The sequence below is a fragment of the Ostrea edulis genome, chromosome 10 (genome assembly GCF_947568905.1).
Source record: "Ostrea edulis chromosome 10, xbOstEdul1.1, whole genome shotgun sequence".
NCBI lineage: Eukaryota > Metazoa > Mollusca > Bivalvia > Ostreida > Ostreidae > Ostrea > Ostrea edulis.
This window is the reverse complement of record NC_079173.1, coordinates 8,087,450-8,111,014: the sequence shown is the minus strand read 5'-3', so window position 1 is coordinate 8,111,014 and position 23,565 is coordinate 8,087,450. Positions and strand designations below refer to the sequence as shown.

Genomic DNA, 23,565 nt, shown 5'->3' with positions numbered 1-23,565 from the left:
TCAAACAAATGTCATGTTCGATAAAGGTGATAGCATTATGGCAGACGGGGATCATGGTGCAAGATTTATTTGCATGTCAAGATGTTATGGTGAATATACCTACATTTTTGAAAGGTAAATCACAATTACAACCCCAGGAGGTTGTCAATGACAGGCGTATTTCATCAAAACGAATCCTTAAGTAAAAGCTTCCAAGATATTGAAACATGGAATTCCACGCACTAAAATTCCTCTTGGTTATCTGCTTCATCCTATCCAATTTAAGGAAATGTATTGTTAATAAAACTGCATAAATACACAATAACTGTCATGGTTGTAATTATTTTATTTATCAAAACACCATGCCAGGTTGTCTGTTGAGATGAACACATAATAATGATAGGTGTGGTAACTTAAATTATATTCTCAAAAAATGCAGCATCAAAATCCTAGTGGGGTGTATATTTTTTTTTAAAATTGTAGATAAACAATGGTATTAACATACAAATGTGCTATTGGATTTTTTTAATTTTTTTTTTACAAATTAAGTTTGGTAAAATCTGTGTATTTGAAAATTAATTAACTAGTGCTAACATTGTAATGGGGGCCAGTATTGATAGTCCCTAAACATGCTTCTCTTGAACAAGAGGCTCAAGGGCCACACAGCTCACCTGAGTCACCTTGGCTCATATTTAAAGATTTTTCCTATCTATTTGTATGTAAAATGTTGATCCCCTATTGTGGCACCATCCAACCCCAGGGGACCATGACTTGAACAAACTTGAATCTGCACTATGTCGGGAAGCTTTCATGTAAATTTCAGCTTTTCTGGCCCAGTGGTTCTTGAGAAGATTTTTAAATTACCTCACCCTATTTTTGTGATGATCTCCCCTTTGAAAGGGACATGGCCCTTCATTTGAACAAACTTGAAAGCCCTTCACCCAAGGATGCTTTGTGGCAAGTTTGGTTGAAATTCGCCCAGCGGTTCTTAAGAAGTCGAAAATGTGAAAAGTTTACGACGACAGACAACGGACAAATGAGCCTTTGGCTCAGGTGAGCTAAAAAGTGGTGCTGATTGCATAACTTGACATGAATCATTCAATACACATTTCACACAATAAAAATTTCACAACATTTCCTTCATTTAACTATACAAGTCATAGCATTGAGTATTCAACATAGTTGAGATAAGAAACTCATATTAAGTCCAAGTTAACCCACAGTTGCTTACATTACATTGTTTTAAATCCTGGAAGCAATGTATGGTCTGAAATATTTTTCAAAGAAAGTCTTAAGTTTTGGTAACAAAGAATTCTCTACATAACTTCTGTCAAGGTAAATTTTTTGTACTAACAAATCACAAAATGTGTATACAACAAAGAAACAAAAACTACGATTAGCAATGTACAACTGACCCTGTACTTGATCAAAATAATTACTCGATTGCTTCAAAACAATGTTTCCATTCCCATCATACATAAGATACCTAAAATTAGGACCAGGCTTTACATTCTCATTCCTACCAGTAAATGGACACTTTATTTCTACAACAGCATCTTTATCAACTATGGCATCTGGAGATGCTCCTAAAAATGGGTGTTCCATGCAAACAAATAGGCCACATTCACTTGTAACAACATTGTACCCTGTTTCAAACTGCCTTAATGCTTTCTTTTCATAGTTCTTTCCATGAAGAATTGCCTGTGATTGCAAATTTGAGTTCAGTAAAGAGTTGCATAGTTTTGTTGTATTCCGTCGACAAGTAGATTTACAAATTTCACCAAATCTTGAGGCTGTCAATCTCCACATTCTCTCTTGAAACTATCTAGAATTCTTGTCTTGTCCCCTCGATAGACTTTACTTGATTTTCATCAACCTAAAATGATAATTTCCAACAAGTTTTATCATAAAAACATAATCAAATCAACAAGAGGCCCATGGGCCACATCACTCACCTGAGTCACTTTGGTACATATCAGAAGATTTTCCATATCTATTTGCATGTAAAACCGTAGTCCCTATTATGGCCCCAAACCTTCCCCTGGAGGTCATGGTTTTTGCAAACTTGAATCTACACTATGTCAGAAAGCTTTCATGTAAATGTGAACTTCTTTGGCCCAATGGTTCTTGAGAAGAAGATTTTTAAAGATTTTCCCTATATATTTGTATGTAAAACTTTGATCCCCTATTGTGGCCCCATCCTACCCCAGGGGGGCATGATTTTAACAAACCTGAATCTGCACTATATCAGAAAGTTTTCATATAAATCTCAGCTTTTCTGGCTTAGTGGTTCTTGAGAAGATTTTAAAAGATTTTTCCTATAAATTTGTATGTAAAACTTTGATGCCCTCCTTGAGGCCCCATCCAATCCCCGGGGTCCATGATTTTAACAAACTTGAATCTGCACTATATATATATAAAAAAAAAAAACAAAAAAAAACAACAACAACTTTGACCCCCTATTGTGGCCCCATCCGATCCCCGGGGGCCATGATTTTTTTTAACAATTTACAATCTGTACTATATCAGGAAGCTTTCATATAAATCTCAGCTTTTCTGGCTTAGGGCTGTTCCATTAAAACATCTGAGGTACCCGGGGACGGCAATTAAAAAAAAATCTATGGGTGCTTGTCATTGGTAGAAAATTGCATCTATGGTGGGTACCTACTGCCAGAAAACTGCATCTGTGGGTGGTTGTTTTGATAAAATCTTTATTATTTTTTTTTACCGAAACTGAGAGGAATGCAACAAGAGAAGGGAAGGGTTGAAAGTAGAATGTGAAACAAACGTCGTTTTCTGTCTTCATTTTATCTCGGTCGATGAGGTTCCGCGATCCGGTTATCGTTTCGGTTTGACTCTAAAATTATAGCGACCGGAAATTAGGATTATCTCCCTTGTCCAAAATGGAACACGAAACATGCTCGTGGTCCATTGAAACGGTTTTTGATTTTTTTCTTTAGCTGCAATAATGTAGCCCTGTCCATTTTTTTTTTTATTCTGACTTTTTCGGGATGAGGCTACAACTCCATAGGATCTCCGTAATGGTGCAAAATAATTTTATGAATAACCGATAATAAACTGTGTATTAGTCCCAAATGTTGTTTACACCAAAAGGCCAATGGTGCTCCGGCATGTCTAATAAAGGTGTTTTTCATTAATTATAATGCACAGCATGCAAAATTCTTCTTCTGCTCCGTCATGCTTGTTATCGCAAAATCTCGTAGGTGGATCTAATGAAAAAGCTTAGCATTGACAATCGGCGCGAAAATGTAGTTACTTGAGCCACTTCGACAAAGAAAGGAAAATCATATTGTTGCAGTCTGCTGTTCGGTTTTTAACTTGATATTAAATTTAAACCTTTCCAATACCGACGAAATAGCTTTCGCCTCCATACTTGTCCATTGATGTAAATACTACTTTATATGGTATATGCAAATGACTTGACAATCGGAAGTTGAAAGTATTTGATGGAGAGTGACACAGATAGATTGTCAAGCTCAGATCTTGCACCTATCAGTAATCTTATAGGAGTAAGAGAAGACAGAATAGTGAAGTATGTTGAAGATGTCAAAGAAAAGGAACGAAATAAACTGGAGCAGAAGAAATTATTAGATAGTTTTAAAGACAGTCCAACATTGTTACTAACAATTGCTGAGTTAAAGGTAATGCACACACACTTTCAAAAGCCAACACACACTGGAAGAAAATCTAAGGCAGACTTTTTAGTTACTGTGGACAAGGAAATCAAAAGTATAAATATATCTGATACTTCTTTATATGAGACACTGGAAAAACTTTTCCCTCAAAAGTTTAGGAAGTCAAAATCGTGACATTGAATTTCAGAAATTTGCAGCTAGTTTTAACTATTATTTTATAGACATGGTTTTGAATTCTAGGTATTTGTTACCGATGTATACACAAGTCAGTGACTTTTTTTAAAGCAATATGCAATGGCCTTTCTTGAACAGTCATATTACAATTAAATTTGACAAATGCTTTATCCAATTTTTGAATAGCCATTTTTATAGAATAATTGTCTTTGTCAAGTTGGCAACTTATTCGGATTGGCATTATTATTTTCAATTTTGTGTCCACCCTGGGTGATTTGGTATGTAAAAAAGTCGGTGATTGTTGTGTAGCATGCCAATTCAAATAATTGACTTAATGTTGGAGTATAAAGTACCAAAGTTAGAGTTTGGACAATCTATATAGTTTTGGTTGTGCACTGTTTTTTGTATAAAGATTAGAACTCTATTTTGTGTTGAAGTTTAAAGAATATTTTTCCAATCATTAAAACTTGTTCTACCTGTTCATATTAGTATTTGTCATCTTATGTTGAACTATGACTACAGAATTATAGATTTTAATGGGGTTACCCAACACCATTACTAGCATCAATTTCCCTCATTTAATTTTCTTTAAATTTTGTTTTATACTCATCTACTTTGACCAATGAAGGAAAATTTATATTAATTTCAAGAAATTTCAACCACGCATTTTCATTTGAATAATTTCAATAGATATATACATGTAGAAATTTCATCAAGCAAACTTTTGATCACTGAGATGCTCTAAATTTGATATCAAATCGAATTAAAAGGTTTAGCTGATTTTTACAGAGTTATTTCCTTTGGGTGTTGGGTAACACCTTAAATACACAAATTTGGAGAGGGATATAAAAGTCTTCAACTGTCAGAAATGGATCAAGTCCTTCAGCTTTTTATTATCGTTTTCCCAAAGAAATTGTCATTTCATAACATCCTTGTGAACAATGCAATGAGCCGTAGTGTAACAAATATCTAAGACATCAGTGTTGCAGAGACACATTTTCTTGTTTTTTAATACCGAAAATGCTAGTCAATTTTAAAACTTTTAATAGTTGTTTTTGAACATTTACAATACTAGGCTTTTTATGAACAGGTAGACTTATAAAATTGATTTAGTTCATCGTGTTTAAGAAAGACAGTCTTGATAAAATAAATTGATGGTTCTATGATCAAACTTCATTGATGGCCAGTTATTTGAATGGTGATGAGACCCAAGATACTCTTCTCTTTACTATCATGCTTGGGAACATCTGAAAATAGACCTCTATTCAGGGGTTATAAATAGTCATTCATACATATTGAATTTAAAGAAAAAGTGTATTTCACATTTATTTCACTTCTATGGGTGGTGCCGCACTATCTAAAATTGCTTCTGTGAGTGGTCCCTCATTACATTTTTATGCTTCTATGGGTGGTTACCCAAATTTTAAAGTGCCTTCCCCGGGTACCTCATATGTTTTAATGGAACAGCCCTTAGTGGTTCTTGGGAAAAAGATTTTTAAAGATTTTTCCTATATATTTGTATGTAAAACTTTGATCCCCTATTGTGGCCCCATCCGACCCCCGGGGGCCATGATCTTAACAATTTATAATCTGCACTATATCAGGAAGCTTTCATATAAACCTCAGCTTTTCTGGCTCAGTGGTTCTTGAGAAGAAGATTTTAAAAGATTTTTCCTATAAATTTGTATGTAAAACTTTGATGCCCCCCTTGAGGCCCCATCCAATCCCCGGGGTCCATGATTTTAACAAACTTGAATCTGCACTATATCAACAACAACAAAAACAAAAACAAAAAAACTTTGACCCCCTATTGTGGCCCCATCCGATCCCCGGGGGCCATGATTTTAACAATTTAGAATCTGTACTATATCAGGAAGCTTTCATATAAACCTCAGCTTTTCTGGCTCAGTGGTTCTTGAGAAGAAGATTTTTAAAGATTTTTCCTATATATTTGTATGTAAAACTTTGATCCCCTATTGTGGCCCCATCCGACCCCCGGGGGCCATGATTTTAACAATTTAGAATCTGCATTATATAAGAAAGCTTTCATATAAATCTCAGCTTTTTTGGCTCAGTGGTTCTTGAGAAGAAGATTTTTAAAGATTTTCCCTATATATTTGTATGTAAAACTTTGATCCCCTATTGTGGCCCCATCCGACCCCCGGGGGCCATGATTTTAACAATTTAGAATCTGCATTATATAAGGAAGCTTTCATATAAATTTCATCTTTTCTGGCCCAGTGGTTCTTGAGAAGAAGATTTTTTAATGACCCTACCCTATTTTTACCTTTTCTTGATTATCTCCCTTTGGAAGGTGGCCTGGCCCTTTATTTTAACAATTTAGAATTCCCTTTACCTAAGGATGTTTTGTGCCAACTTTGGTTGAAATTGGCCCAGTGGTTGTTGAGAAGAAGTTGAAAATGTGAAAAGTTTACAGACGGACGGACGCCGGAATACGGGTGATCAGAAAAGCTCACTTGAGCTTTCAGCTCAGGTGAGCTAAAAATGTTTTAACAAGGGGGTGGGGGGGGTTCTGTTTTATTTGTTTCTATAAGATTTAGAAAAATATCCTCCCATATATGGTAAGAAGGGCCAACTCTATGTCTAATGATGGTGAAAAAATTGGTCTACAAATACAAATTTGTTCAGCAAAGGATTCTCAAGATACTGAATGAAATAATACTTCATGGAATATCTATAAAATGACTGAAAGTTGCAAATCAATATGCCCCCTCTTTATTGAGGGAGGAGGGGGGCATAAAAATGATACACAACAATGATAATGTTTGCATATAAATATGATATGTTTGTTAACAGATATTACTTTTAAAAATTTCATAATGTTTATGTGTTGGATTTATATCATTACCATTAAGGCACTGTCAACCATGTTCTCTGTGAGTGGAAGTCTGCGGTAAAAGTGATCCCTCGAAGCTGTCTGGAACCATAAATTTAAATGAATTTAAAAATGAAAACACAGGAATTGTGTATACAACTAGAATTTTATTGTCATCTCTTGTGGTTTGATATGATTAATATGCAATGAGTTGCGAGGGGATATAAAAACACACGAGTTGAATATAAATCATGTCAAACCACAAACCATGGGGTATTCTTTTTATCACGATAACATCCCCCCCCCCCCCACCCCAAGTTATTCATTTATGTTACTGTTTTGTTGGAATTTTGCTTCCTGTAATTTTGTAAAAAAAAAAAAAAAAAAAAAATTTAAATAAATAACAAGAGATGTTTGTAAAACACATATGCCCCCCATGGTGCAAAATTGAAAAGGGTTATACACACACACATCATTTAATTGAGAGTAGTATCATCAATTCAAAATATTGAGCAGACAATATCTTCCTATGTCAAGAGTGGATTGACCATGTGACCTAAAAATCAAAAGGGGTCATCAACTCCTGAAGATGTACCAGTGTACCAAGTTTGATGTCTGTCAAGCAAATGGTTCTCAAGATATTGAACGGACAGTATATTCCTATGTCCAATTTGACCCTTGACTTTTGACCATGTGACCTTAAAATAATTAGTAGTCATCTTCTCCTGAAGATGTACCAGTGTACCAAGTTTGATGTCTGTCAAGCAAAGGGTTCTCAAGATATTGAGCGGACAGTATATTCCTATGTACAGTTTAACCCTTGATCTTTGACCACGCGACCTCAAAATCAATAAGTGTCATCTACTCCTGAAGATGTACCAGTGTACCAAGTTTAATGTCTGTCAAGCAAAGGGTTCTCAAGATATGGAGCAGACAGTATATTCCAATGTCCAGTTTGACCCTTGACCATTGACCATGTGACCTCAAAATCAATGGGGGTCATCTTCTTCTGAAGATGTACTGGTGTACCAAGTTTGATGTCTGTCAAGCAAAGGGTTCTCTAGACATTGAATGGTCAGTATATTCCTATGCCCAGTTTGACCTTTGACCATATGACCTCAAAATCAATAGGGGTCATCTACTCCTTAGGATGTACCAGTGTGCCAAGTTTGATGTCTTTCAAGCAAAGGGTTCTCAAGATATTGAGCGGACATTATATTCCTATATCCAGAGTAGATTGACCCTTGACCTTTGACCTGAAAAACAATAAGGATCCTCTTCTACTCATAACTAACCCACATATGAAATATCATTATCATCAAGTGAATGGTTCTCAAGATATTGAGCGGACAACACATGGTCTACAGACCGACCGACAGGTGCAAAACAATATGCCCCCTCTTTTTCAAAGGGGGGGGGCATAAAAATACATAAAATTGATGTTTGCTTGTGACATCACAAATGGCATATTTAAACATAGTGTAATAATTTAATAAAATTTATATAATGGGTAATAATATCCACTGGATAGATGAGTAAACAAGTGTTCTTGAAATTAACCAGTCTGAAGGTATTTGACTGGTTAAAATTTCCTTGGACCGGTAAAATCACAGTACATTTCATTATTCTGACCGATAGAATCTTGAAATGTCTGATACAAGAGAAATATATTTCAAGAACTTTGGTAAACCTGATAAAACTTATATCATGAATTGTTACAAAACTATGTGCCAAAATTTTACCTGAATATCTGCCCTTGAATATAGATATTGTATGGAAAGGTCTTTTGATGTTCTGCTGCAGTAATTGGTTACAATATTTCTCACTCTGTCATTAAAGGAACCATCGTTTCTGTACTTCTGTGGTCGTGGATCATAAAAAAAAAATCACTTGCATATTTCCTTTTGGATGGCAGCTTCTCTGCCTTAACAGGTGAGCCTAGTTTTTGTGTTTATAAAAAACTGTTAATAGGACATTAAGTACATTTTATTGTCTGGATGTACATTGGTACTAATACTTTAATGACATGAATACTTACCTCTATATGATGACTTTGGCTTATTGAAGGACATTAGATTCTCTGGGGCTGACTTCGCAACTCTGATCCTCCCATTATGTGTGAAATCCTCCATCATTAAACAAACAGCTGCTATATGTTTACAGGTGCCATGAGGGCCTCTTCCAGCTGGGCATTCACAATACGAGCTGAGGGGATCACCAGTGTTCTTATCAATCCTTATTTTACAACTATAGGTAACCTGTAAATCAAAATTAAACTGATACATCTATATGTTAAATAGACCCAGAATGTTTTTCGAAGAATAATTATACATATGTATATATATAGGCTAACATACAAGAGGCCCAAAGGCCATATTGGTCACCTGAGATTTAGGTAAGAGTATCACTAGCCCAAAGGTCTATGAATTGTAAAAAAGATTTCCTGTTCTGCTAATCTTAATGCTAAATTCTTATAATATTAAGCAACTGTATAAAACAAGTGTTCTTAATGCCCATGAAAGTGCCCATACTGATGAAAGACTTTACATAATATATAATAATGATATAATATCTGTAATATCATCAAGATATGACTAATTTGAACCCATCCTAGATTTAAAAACAGGTTACAAAATTCACAATTTTGGTACATAATTTTCTGCTTTTACTATCTATAGCATTTAAGATATTTTTAATGATTTACACATGCACAATATATAAGCCGAATACACTTTGTTATAAGTAATTTCTTACTTTCTGTTTCATTGCTGCTGCAACCATCCCAGTCAAATAAACATCATGTACGTCGTTCACAGAGCATGCCAAAATCCTGTCACTTTCGTACATTGCACGGCCTTTCACAATTGCTTTGATACCACTGACACACTGTCTGTCACCTATGCATAAAATACATGTACTTTGAGTACTCTAATATCATTCCTTAATATCATATCTAAAATCCTGCATTTTGACATCATGAATAAATTCTGTTTATTTGCTTCTTTCCATAACTTTTCATGATAACTTACCTGCAAGTCTAAAAATAAAATATGCTTCAATCTGCTCTGAAGTTATCTTGGGGAGGGTACTTTTGTGGTCTTCAACAAGCTGTTTGAAGCCTGCAGTGGCCCAGTCTGCTGTCAAAGGTTCAGGTAATATCACAGGGTCAGATTTGAAATTCTGGCTCCTGTCTTAAGCTTCCAATCTAAATATTTCAAAATCTCATATTAAAATCAAACTGTAAAGAAATTTGGCACTGAATTTAATCTTCAAATGTTTGCTGAACATTGAGTATATCTTAGATTCTGTGTACATATATATTTCATTAAATTTACTATGCAAAAATGCATATGATGCAGCTATGTCATGTGATTGTATGTTTACTTGTAGAAGTACTACATGCTACTGTAACAGTACATCCATCTGCCCATCATCGTCGCAAACCACGGGTTATTGTTTCATTATTTGTGAAATAGAATGAAACAATAACCCGTGGTTTGCGACGATGTCTGCCCATATGATAATACTTTTTTTTGGCATGTTAATCTGACAAGTTCACAAAAATATATAATTTCATAAGAAATGAATTGAACGAATGGTAAAATCTCTTATAATTTCCAAGCATGTTAATTTTTGTTCCAGTATTCATGCAATATATACAAGCCCAGCACATTATATTTACTAGCTATTTCAATTTTTTTTATCAAAGCAATTTCTAAGAGCAGAAAATAGAATTGCACCAATATGAAAATATTTCACCCAAATTCTAAAAACAACGTAGTATTGGTAGTGACCTGCCAGTGTTGTGGTTAGTTCAAAGTGTAAATATGTTCTTCAACTCAAAACCCATCTCATCTCTTTTATTTGACACAATCTTGCGTGCATTGATCGGACAGGGCTTCACCTCTTCCACTGGCAGCCAAAAAGGAGGACACAGAGTACGAATTTATAACGTGTCGTGTGATTGGTCCGCGAATAATCCCGAGACCCTTCGGATGATCCCGAGACTAAGCAATGTCTTTGCGAACCAATCACACGGCGCGTACAACAAATTCGTACTCTGTGACTTCCTTTTTGGCTGCCAGTGGAAGAGATGAAGCCCTGTCCGATCAATGCACGCAAGATTGTGTCAAATAAAAGAGATGAGATGGGTTTTGAGTTGAAGAGACTTGTAGTATGACATCTCCCCGACCTGCCGCTCGTCAAAATTCCTTAGGTAACGCTGTAATTACTTGGAAAATGTGCCCGGAAACGGGGACCCCCTGTTTGTTTACAAATTTTTGTTTCTTACCTTGTGTATTTTATTATACCGGTAGAAGGCCAATCTTTAAAGCTTACAAAAAGCGTGAAACGATTACATGAATCGAAAGAGGGATGAGATTGACTGGGAATTCATACATTTCAGAGAAATTATTGTCACCAAAAAAAAAATTATGAAAAAGGGGGGGGGGGTGGGGGGGGGGGGGGGGTAGTAATATCCATACTTCAGGTGCCTTTGGCAATTAGCGACTATTGAATTATTGAATAGCATATAAAATTTAAAAAAAAATTAAAAAAAGCTGTAATACATGTAGTTACTGTTACTCAGTTATTTGAAATACAAAGCTTCAATTGAATAACGTAAGAAAAGGGGCAAAGAAAAATACACGTACCCCTGAAGCTTTAATAGTTGAATAGCTATAGTAGTTACTTTGGAGAGAATGATTTTAATCTGTACAGTATAACACGAACTATTTTATTAAATATAATATTGATTAAACTTTATGTTTTCTCTTACTTCTAGTTCTTCACTCCAGGGTGGGGTGGAGGGGTGCTCCCTTCTATACATGAATTCATTTCACAACTTGTACTACTTCAAAATTGCATTCTTACTATTCACTGTTACTTTTTAAGAAGTGGTCCGGGGGAGTCACCAAATATATCTTTACTACAAAAATATACTTTGTTAAGAAAGACAGCCCCCCCCCCCCCCCCCCCCCCCCCGATGCTATCAGCCTGTATGATACATCACTTTGTGTAATACGTGGATAAATAAACGTTATTTTCTGTCATATACGTACATTCGTGACTTGTTAATTTTGTATACATGCACATGATTGAAATATTTTTCAAACAGTAAATGTTTACGTTTTGTAAAACGGTTGATTCATCAGGACATGGATTTCAAGGTTTTATTTCATTTCCACAATCATTCACTACTACCATAAGGGGGGATCAAACTTCGCATGTTAAAATTATGGATAAACTATATTGTCAAAATAAAGTGGGGCCAAGTTCTCCTGTTGCTATATTCCTGTAATAATTCTTTGTGGAATCTAATGTGGTAATATACTGGGATACGTGTTCTATGTCGTGGTCCGATTGAAAGATTGGTTAATATTTTCATCATCAAAACGTGGAACAGGTGTTCAAGTAGTCGAGCAGGATTTTCATGCACACGGAGACCTTTACACTCTGCCCATCCTACCTGCCGTTGACGTAATATTTATTGGCGTGTGCAAAACACATTGCATATCTAAATCATGCGCGGATCTAAAGTGGGGTCTCCGGGCACCGGAACACCGCCAAGTTAATATATCTGTGCGCTTAGTAATGTCGGCACAATCATGTTATTCGATACGCGGACTTCACGATAGCATTTATTCCGTAAATGTGAAGGAATGATTTTTGCTTTTAAAAACGGAATAAATAGTAAAAGATATAAAAGTATTAGTAACTATTTAGTCCGTGTGCCGACGATCAATAATTTTGTCTTTATACATAAACCATGGTAACAATATTGTTAAGTACGCGGATCGAATAACATGATTATGCCATGTGTGGTTATAGCTTCCCTCGTGCGTAATCGAATTGACAGTTTAACGGTAGCTTGTTGTTTTAGGGCGCACGTGCCACACACGTGTCTACTGTAGGGCATTATCACTAAAACCACACCCGAAATCTGACCAATGAAAATTTCATTGCACCATGAGCTTCAGAAGTACGTGCATATGTATTGTACTATTTTTGTTGTTGTTGTTGATTTTTTTAGTTGGCTATTTGCTGGTTGTTGTTTTTTTAAAGCATTCTTTATATATGTTAGTTACTGAAGGAAATAATTGTTTGCTTTCTTAATGTTTTTTTTCTCTCTCTCTCGATTTATTCCATTCAATAATCGCTAGTTACTGTAGCAAAAGACTGTTTGCTTTACCAAAATTTGCCTTAGTTCATTTATGTTATATATTGAAAACATTAAAGGACACATCGCATGTTTTTAAACTTTTTAATTTTTCAGCAAAATTAATTCATTTCATGCCTAAAACTACTTTACATGTGTTTTAAATGAAACAGTTTGCGTAGTTTTCGAGTTTGAAAGCGATGAAATTCAAATCTTGCGATATGCATATTTTCTTCGATATTTTACGCGCCATTATCTGTGACGTCATATGCGACCTCGAGCGAGAAGATTTGAAAACAGTTGATAGCCATTTCATAAACAGATTAGATTTAATTGACAAACAAACAATTATCACATTAACAGCTTGTAAATAACGCTGCATTAGGGTGTTTTGTGCCGTTTAAGGGTGTACTTGCTGTCATTAGAGAGGATTTGGACTTGTTTTGTTTTTTTCAATTTTCGAAGGAAGGTATGAGGGACAAGACGTGAATATTTTTTGTCGGCACAACGACTTTGCCTAAAAAAAAAACCCAGTAGAATTTGTCCCTGTACTTTTTCAAACAAGCACTTGGACAAGACGTAGATAAACTGCGAGAAAATTGTTCTATCGAAGCTACGCACTGATACATACAGGTCTACGGCATATACTTTTCGTTCTGCTCTCGAATTCAATACACACTCGCACCAACTGACCTTCACCTTGTAACAACATATAGGCAGAACTTTGCTAGCAGCGTCTACCAACTGGTAGTTTTAAAAAATTTAAAGATAAAAGATATTTGAACTTTCAATTATAAATAATAAAATATAATATTTCCTGACTTTGAATTGAATTATAATGCTTTAATTTTTTTTAAGGAACGCGTATAGTGTACGTGTTTACAACAACAGCACGCCGCGCTCCCACTTCCTAAGTAACAACGTGTTGATAACAAAAAATAATGATTAGGCCTAATAAAATTGCTTTAATAAAATAATTTAAAAGTATTGTGATTTTCACAATAAGTTTGATCATTATTATTATTATTTTTTCTTTCTTTTCGAAATGCACCCGTGACAGTAGGCCTAGTTGTCAATGATACATAATCGTATCATAATTTAGGCCTATCTAACTTCTCCAAAAATAAATTTAATAATTATTGCACTGTTTAGTTTAGAAAAGCAACAACGCTAATTACAGTTGTTTACAGAAATGGCATTACCAAATAGTGTTTAGACAGTGATCCCATGTAAACATTATTTACTCGCAAATTTATGCAGATTTCATACTCGCTTTTCTCGCTACATTTGGGTCGCTATTTGTATGCACTGGTGGCTAAAAGATGTAAGACTCGGGAAATTTGTCAACATCGAAATAAATGTTATCCATGGTAAATAAATTAGGCCCCTAAAACCCGAGTTTTTAAAAATATCTAACACTACTTTTACAACAAGTTGATCGGCGAAGGTCGCATATGACGTCACTGTACCACGTGACTACCTATCTAATTAACTAGGCTTTTTGAAATCGGGGCTTAGATTTAAGTCCGTACTGTGGCTAATTATCGCAATACTTCAGCGAACGAACTATTACAATTAATTTCTATAAGCATAAAGAAGACAAAATGCATATAATTCTGTATACTTTGAAAACACGAGATGTGTCCGTTAAATGAAATAAAAACTAGAACTGTCCTAATGGGACTAATACCCCCGCGGGGCATATAAGATGATGGGAAATATTTAATGCAAGCACGTTGAACTTCATTGTTGAACTTCTTTCCACTTCTTCAATTCCTGATTGACTTATGAACGTAAAACGGTATTAGAAATAAACTCTGGACAAATTGTGTCTATTACTACAAGTACAACCAAACCAGAAAATGTCCGTAACTTCCATAACTGTTAAAATTATTTCAATGAAAATAGAGGATGCACAACTACATTATATATATAAGATGAGAATAAAGTTTGAATCAAATCTGTTCAACGTTATTAGAATTAAACTCTGGACAAAGTGCGCAACCCCCAAAATGAAAAGAAAATGTGCGTAACTTCTATAACTGTTAAAATATTTCAATGAAAATAGGAGATGCACAACTACATAATATATAGAAGATGTGCATAAAGTTTGAATGAAATATGTCAAGCGGTATTAGAAATAAACTTCGGACAAATTGCGTCTACGGACAAACGGACGGACACACGGACGGACGGACGAAGTGATTCCAGTATACTCCCCCAAATTTAACTTCGTTTGCGGGGGGTATAATAATACGAATATTTATGCTTTTTCATTCATTGTTAGAAGAAACAATGATTAGAGAAAACAAGACATTTTACGTATTTGAGGTTATTAACTCGATACAATTTTTGACAACTATTTATCTCTTAAACTAAAGAATTATAGTTCTCATAAGGCAGTGAACAAAATTATTAAAGAATAATTCACAAAAGTATTATAGGGGGGGGGGTACGAGAATTATAGGGAAAACTTCGGTGATAGCTCCTCAGATTAGGCCAAAAAAAACTAGTTCTAATTGTAACGGGGACCGTTACAGATGTTCCCCAAACCTCCCCCAATTAAAAAGTGATGTCCTTGTGAATATATAGCAAAAAATCATTTTATTTTAGCCTTTAATTACATGTAGTACGTTCAATATGGTCATTTCAGTACCAAGAAATGAAAGAAAGCGTTGCACGTGCATACACGCGCACGCGTGTATGATTCCGAATTTTTGTTGATGTCGTTCAACAGGCATTTGTATCATATACCCACAGTATGAATTTCATAACGTTTCCACCAAATATAAGGAAGTTATAGCGATTTTAAAATCGTCCAATCAGAAATCAGCACACGTGCATGCACGTGATGAGCAGTAATTCTAACCACAGCAATTTGTAAGGAGTACCAAGATACATCTAAACCCCTAATATGAATAGAATTTGATGAAAAACAAAAACGTTATCGTCCTTTAAAAATTGAACATTTAAAAAACGTTGCACGCGCATGCGCGTGTGCGTTGGCATTTTTTGTTCCACCAACATATAGATACACATATTGTCTACATATGCTGTGAATATCATCTCATTCGCTTCATAAATAAGATAGTTACAAACGTTTTAGCATTATCCAATCAAAATGAAGCGCACGTGTATGCGCGTGCAAATTGGTAATTTTGACTATGTAAATCAGTTAAGGGTCTCAATATCTACCTATGATATGAATTTCAAGCCATTTCAATGAACAACAAAAAAGTTAGACTGATTCCAAAGTTAGCGTACAAATTTTGTAATGCGCGTGCACGCGCATGCGTGCGCGTGCTGGCAAAATAACTATTATTTTTCATATGTACAAATGATATACTATCATCCTATTTAGGTTTTATATCGCTTCCTTCAATATTCTGATTTTCCATTTTTTGTACCAAAATTGCAATGCACGTGCGCGCGCGTGCATGCACGTGCAAACAAAATGACTATCACTATGCACATCTACAAACGCTATACTATCATCCTGGAAAGTTTCATATCGATCCCTTTTGTAGTTTCTGAGAACACTACCGGACAAAAAAGTACCGGAGAAAAAGAATAATAACTAGTTCTAATTGTAACGGGGACCGTTACAGATGTTCCCCAAACCTCCCCCAATTAAAAAGTGATGTCCTTGTGAATCTATAGGAAAAAATCATTTTATTTTAGCCTTTAATTATATGTAGTACGTTCAATATGGTTATTTCAGTACTAAGAAATGAAAGAAAGCGTTGCACGTGCATACACGCGCACGTGTGTATGATTCCGAATTTTTGTTGATGTCGTTCAACAGGCATTTGTATCATATACCCACAGTATGAATTTCATAACGTTTCCAACAAATATAAGGAAGTTATAGCGATTTTAAAATCGTCCAATCAGAAATCAGCACACGTGCATGCACGTGATGAGCAGTAATTCTAACCACAGCAATTTGTAAGGAGTACCAAGACACATCAAAACCCCTAATATCAATAGAATTTGAAGAAAAACAAAAACGTTGTCGTCCTTTAAAAATTGAACATTTAAAAAACGTTGCACGCGCATGCGCATGTGCGTTGGCATTTTTTTGTTATACCAATATGTCGATACACATATTGTCTACCTATGCTGTGAATATCATCTCATTCGCTTCATAAATAAGATAGTTACAAACGTTTGAGTATTATCCAATCAAAATGAAGCGCACGTGCATGCGCGTGCAAATTGGTAATTTTGACCATGCAAATCAGTTAAGGGTCTGAATATCTACCTACGATATAAATTTCAAGCCATTTCAATGAACAACAAAAAAGTTAGACTGATTCCAAAGTTAGTGTACAAATTTTGTAATGCGCGTGCACGCGCATGCGTGCGCGTGCTGACAAAATAACTATTATTTTTCATATGTACAAATGATATACTATCATCCTATTTAAGTTTTATATCGCTTCCTTCAATATTCTGATTTTCCATTTTTTGTACCAAATTTGCAGTGCACGTGCGCGCGCGTGCATGCACGTGAAGACAAAATGACTATCACTATGCACATCTACAAACGCTATACTATCATCCTGGAAAGTTTCATATCGATCCCTTTTGTAGTTTCTGAGAACACTACCGGACAAAAAAGTACCGGAGAAAAAGAATAAGAACTAGTTCTAATTGTAACGGGGACCGTTACAGATGTTCCCCAAACCTCCCCCAATTAAAAAATGATGTCCTTGTGAATCTATAGCAAAAAATCATTTTATTTTAGCCTTTAATTACATGTAGTACGTTCAATATGGTCATTCCAGTACCAAGAAATGAAAGAAAGCGTTGCACGTGGATACACGCGCACGCGTGTATGATTCCGAATTTTTGTTGATGTCGTTCAACAGGCATTTGTATCATATACCCACAGTATGAATTTCATAACGTTTCCACCAAATATAAGGAAGTTATAGCGATTTTAAAATCGTCCAATCAGAAATCAGCACACGTGCATGCACGTGCTGAGCAGTAATTCTAACCACAGCAATTTGTAAGGAGTACCAAGATACATCTAAACCCCTAATATGAATAGAATTTGATGAAAAACAAAAACGTTATCGTCCTTTAAAAATTGAACATTTAAAAAACGTTGCACGCGCATGCGCGTGTGCGTTGGCATTTTTTGTTACACCAACATATAGATACACATATTGTCTACATATGCTGTGAATATCATCTCATTCGCTTCATAAATAAGATAGTTACAAACGTTTTAGCATTATCCAATCAAAATGAAGTGCACGTGCATGCGTGTGCAAATTGGTAATTTTGACCATGTAAATCAGTTAAGGGTCTCAATATCTACCTATGATATGAATTTCAAGCCATTTCAATGAACAACAAAAAAGTTAGACTGATTCCAAAGTTAGCGTACAAATTTTGTAATGCGCGTGGACGCGCATGCGTGCGCGTGCTGGCAAAATAACTATTATTTTTCATATGTACAAATGATATACTATCATCCTATTTAGGTTTTATATCGCTTCCTTCAATATTCTGATTTTGCATTTTTTGTACCAAAATTGCAATGCACGTGCGTGCGCGTGCATGCACGTGCAAACAAAATAACTATCACTATGCACATCTACAAACGCTATACTATCATCCTGGAAAGTTTCATATCGATCCCTTTTGTAGTTTCTGAGAACACTACCGGACAAAAAAGTACCGGAGAAAAAGAATAATAATAATAATAATAATAATAATAATAATAAGAAACAGAGTAAAAACAATATGTTCCCAAACTTTGTTTGGGGAACATAATAATAATAATAAATAATAATAATAATAAGAAACAGAGTAAAAACAATATGTTCCCAAACTTTGTTTGGGGAACATAATTATATGTTTGTTTCAGGTCGCCTCCGATTTCAAAAAAGGGTCGGTAGGTAGGCTTTTTATTTTTTTTAAATATTTTTTTTTCAAATAAATATGTGCCTTCAATGAAAATTTGATAGTTAAAGTTGTTTAATAGATAAAAAATTGGTTCAGAGCACAATGTTTTATTGACAATATGCACAGTATGTGATTGAGTTTTGATATACATTTACAATAAATGTCTTAGCATATTAAAATTGTCAGACATCATATATGGAGCAGAAACCGTACGCATTTCTAAAGGTGGTACAGATTATGCTAAATAGTTCTACACACTTTCCTACATGTATTTATTCATAAACATTGTCATTTGTTTGTAATCAATGTGTTAGCTACTTCTACTCAAAACACAATATTCAACCACATACACAATACATTTGACAAAAAGCATTGCATAGTAAATACATGTAGTTCATACAATGTTTATTAGGCTAAATACTACCCTTGCACTTGGTTTGAGTGACTTTGTACATGTACATATTCTCGTGGAAGTCCTATTCTTCAACCGAATAGTTCTTTATAATTACTTACATGCTTTGACATACTACAAGTAATATAAAAACATATAGTTTAGGCGTTCAGTTAATTTCATTTTTGAATAAATGATTCGTGGCTTTGAACACTCTGTACAAGTTACCAGTGAAGGGATTTTTTACCCCTTGAATCCAGGGGCCAGGGCCTTCAAGTTCGGGAAAAATAGTGATATTTGATTGAAATTGGAAAATTTGTTTTATATAAATGAATAAGAAAAACAAGCAAAAAGTTCACCATTTGATATTTTATTATCAATGTGGCTGGCTTAAACAAGCTTTCATTTCCGGTCTTTAGCAAAGAAAAAACTGTCACAAATGTTTTGCAACAGGGTGGCACTGAGGTTGGATGGCCCCTCATGGTATATTCTCATCAAACCATCCATCATTTGGGAATTTTTTGGCATCATTTTGGGAAACACATCTACTTTTCAGCATTACCCACGATTAGGAATGGGGCCGAATTTCGGCACTCTACAGACCCTTAAAAAAATCCCTGCAGTGCACGGGCGTTTTGGGTTGAAAAGAGTGATGGATCATTAAATTTTATTCATTTGTCGCAAGAACTGCTACTGGATCCAAGTGTGAGATAAAAAATAAAAACGTTCGACTACGAACGGGGTCTCGTTTGGTGCTAGCCCTCACTTCACGTCCGCACGACTGTCCACCTTAAAATCTGCGCCTTGAATAGGTCGCTTAATATCGATTTGTGCAAGACAGTTGTCATAATATACTATTGGGGTTCTGATACTGGCATTTAGGTAACTTTATTGCCGACACCGAGGCAGCTTCTAATAGATGTGCCGCCATTGTTGTCGTCGGTATTGTTAACTCGTACCAAAATGATTTCGGGTAGTAGTTCGTACATCGATAAATTGAAATCGGAAAATTGAAAAAAAAAAATATATAGGGTCGGTGGATATATTTAGGGTCGGTCGGGCGACCGGAAACAAACATATATTTTATTTTGGCCTTAGCACAGAGGTTACAAGATTTTTGCTAGAGTTATCGTTCTTTAAAATATCGCTAATGCGAGAATTGAACACAATTTTCTATATTTACAACCACAATTTGGCATTTTCTTATCAAAATTGAAAATATATAAACTTAATATGCTCTAATTTATACGTTGGAAGGGGCGTTTCGGTAGTTTTATGGGGGATTTCGGTAATTTCTGGGGGCATTTCGGTAAATCACGAGCATTTCGGAAATTCGAGGTACCGGACTTTTTGGCTATGGCACTTAAAATATTCAACATAATTAAATTTAAACTTGCTCAATCAAGCTATTTTAAATAGCCCTATCAAGCTATATAGCTGACTATAGAGATTGTGCTAAACCTGGTTACGTATATGTACATGTAAGTTGTAACTGTAGATTGCAGCACTGGAGTCGGCGAGCGAAGCTAAGTGGTTCTTATAACTGCCGACTCCTGTGATTGTAATCTCAGCGAGATTCGTCGAGGCTGGATATTTGGACTGACGCCTCTTCCGAATCTCAGACCAGTGTCACATAAAGTGATTCGGGAAATCTTGCCTGAACTTCGGCCGCTTGTTGCAATTAAAATGGGTTAAATTGAATTTCTTGTCCGCTTCAACTTTTCGCCTTAGACATCCTATTAACTCCCTATCACAATGAAACATGCATTTCTTACCTTCACAAGGTGTAAATCCCACAGTAATTCAAGTTGGCTATTTTCGAAGCCATTGCAAACGGCCACCATTTCATATTTTACCTTCTCAACACTGAAGAGTTCCGATAGTTTAGGACGCCTTCAAATAGATTGATTAAATATTACACAGTTTTCTTTAATACAGGGCCGTAAATTACATGGAGGCGGAGGAGGCAGCTGCCTCCTCCAACTTTTGAGCCAAAAAAAATAAAAATTTAAAGTTCATTAGAATTTATGTTCTTTCCAATAACTAAGAACATGATACCTCCCTTAAAAAGCATTCCAAATCTTTCTTTTAGAATGAGTTAGTCAAGTAACATCTTAGAAGGCCCTAGAATCAAGGATTTTGCACGAAACGTGTTCAGTGTGCACAAAATGTGCTCAGCGTCTGGGGGTCTGGGCGGCCCCCAGACCCCCGCCTAATTTTCTGCCTCCTCCAAATTGAAGGTTAATTTACGGCCCTGTTATTGCTTTTAATTTTTATGCTTAAATGCTTTGTACAAAGTAATTGTCAACCAGTAAGTTCTGTATTTTCAATCATAGTACAAATTGTCATGAAGTAGTATATCGGAACTCTTCAGTGTTGAGAAGGTAAAATATGAAATGGTGGCCGTTTGCAATGGCTTCGAAAATAGCCAACTTGAATTACTGTGGGATTTACACCTTGTAAAGGTAAGAAATGCAAGTTTCATTGTGATAAGGAGTTAATAGGATGTCTAAGGCGAAAAGTTGAAGCGGACAAGAAATTCAATTTAACCCAATTTAATCGCAACAAGCGGCCGAAGTTCAGGCAAGATTTCCCGAATCACTTTATGTGACACTGGTCCGAGATTCGGAAGAGGCGTCAGTCCAAATATCCAGCCTCGACGAATCTCGCTGAGATTACTGTAATTGCAGTTCGTTATGAATTTCAAGCCATTGGTTTTGAACAAACGTTTTTATCTATCAAACAATGATATTTATGAAGCAGGGAACTCTAATGATAATACGAAATTGAAATCCTATATAACGAAAGACTGTCTTTCACCGTTCGGCGTGTTTCTCATGCTGCACGCCGCGCTGTTTTAAAAACTGTTAAAGGGCTAAGTATCGCACGAATGATACTAAAATATCATGAGTAGTTACCCTTATCAAATAACATGCATTGGGTACACGATACCTTTCAACTAAATCCAACTTTCTGCCACTTGTTGCAGCTTCCCTCGTCACCAACTCCTTCTTTAATTGCTGGACAGTAAACCTACTATAATTTCCCTCCATTAAAGTCTCAATATACCTGGCGAATTGCCAATACGAAGCTAAAGTGTAAAATGTAAATATGTTAAAAGAGTATTTTATAGAATTTAAATAGTTTCATTGTTATTGATATCTGTTTTATTATAGGGAGGTGACCATTCTACATTGATCCAGTGCCTTTTTATGGGATCCGAAACTTTGACTGTGAGATGTATGAGAGTTTGACTTCTAGGCGGGCAATTCTACTTTCACTTTAAACGGTAAGTTGAAAAGAGCATGCTGCATCTTTGATGTAAAATATCTCGAAAAGGAATCAAGGACCCTGTTGCAAATTTGGCCTTGTTGGAAAGGTTAGGAATTTTGCTGAAAGTTGATGTCTGTCATTATACTGGGAATTTTTTTTTTTTTGAATAAGGATGGGTTGAAAATGGGTGTATTTTCCTCATTTTTGTTGCTTTTTTACTTCCAGGATGGCAGTAACCTGAGACACCTGAGTGTATCTCGACCCATTTCCAGGCTAGCATCGGATGTTATGATGGACCTTTAAAATCTTTCACATGTGTACTTTCAAGAACCATATACATTATTTTTGAAAATTGGTTGCCATGGTAATAAAATCTGAAAATTAAAACATGGGCTTCTGAAGGCGAATTTCCCTCCATTTCCTGGTAGTTTGTGACCTATATTTTCATTCGAATCAAGCGTCTATATACGTTTCAAGCGCACACGTAACCACCTTTAGAACGGTCGCGCCACCTAACGAGTAATGACATGAATGTTTCCCAATCGGAACTACTCGGCCTTTCTAGCTTCGCTTTTCTAGTGTAGCGGAAATGGTCGAGTAGTTACGATTGGAATCAACACCGGCTGCAATCGTAACTACTCGGCTATTTCCGTAACTGCAAATGAACCGCGGGGGCGGGCCGGTGACGGAAAAAGACGAGCGCGTGATCCGAATGCACCGGCTGATTTGTCCGACGTTCTCGATGATTTTGCTGCAAAGTACTTGCCGTATGAACCTACATTGAGACAAAAACAACGGGCAAATGCTTTTAATAAAGGGTCATACTTGCATTCCGTCTCAAAATTTTCAAAACTATTTCAAGTTTAACACTTTTTGGGAAAATATACCGTAGCATGCGCAAGTCCGAGTCGCCACACGATGTCCACATCGATGTTGAAAAAGACATGGAAGAAAATTACAGATGCGCATTGTGATTGTAAAGCTGGGTAATCAATGAATTATATCTACGATTTTTAAATATATCATATGCTTACACCTTCATTAAAATAATTTTCCATTTACAAGTCTGTTAATTATCGGGAACTCTGACCGAATTTGTTTTCTTCGTCAAGTTCTGGTGGAAAATGTGCACATGTTTTGGCATTAATAATGATGATCGAGTCCTGGAAGATGTGTG

The 23,565-nt window shown here is 35.6% G+C and overlaps 2 long non-coding RNA genes across 2 annotated transcripts; one reads left to right on the top strand and one right to left on the bottom strand.

Annotated features, from left to right (window-relative positions):
- Window positions 1–305: 305 nt before the first annotated feature.
- LOC130050919 (uncharacterized) lies at window positions 306–10,592 on the bottom strand. Its single transcript, XR_008799302.1, has 7 exons — window positions 10,440–10,592; window positions 9,675–9,850; window positions 9,400–9,542; window positions 8,684–8,903; window positions 8,388–8,504; window positions 6,679–6,747; window positions 306–1,855 (listed from the first exon to the last, which is right to left on the bottom strand). It is a non-coding gene; the product is annotated as an uncharacterized LOC130050919 (long non-coding RNA).
- A 111-nt stretch (window positions 10,593–10,703) lies between these two features.
- Window positions 10,704–22,789, top strand: LOC125666712 (uncharacterized). The gene is made up of 3 exons (XR_007366828.2): window positions 10,704–10,861; window positions 22,292–22,404; window positions 22,614–22,789. It is a non-coding gene; the product is annotated as an uncharacterized LOC125666712 (long non-coding RNA).
- Window positions 22,790–23,565: the final 776 nt, after the last annotated feature.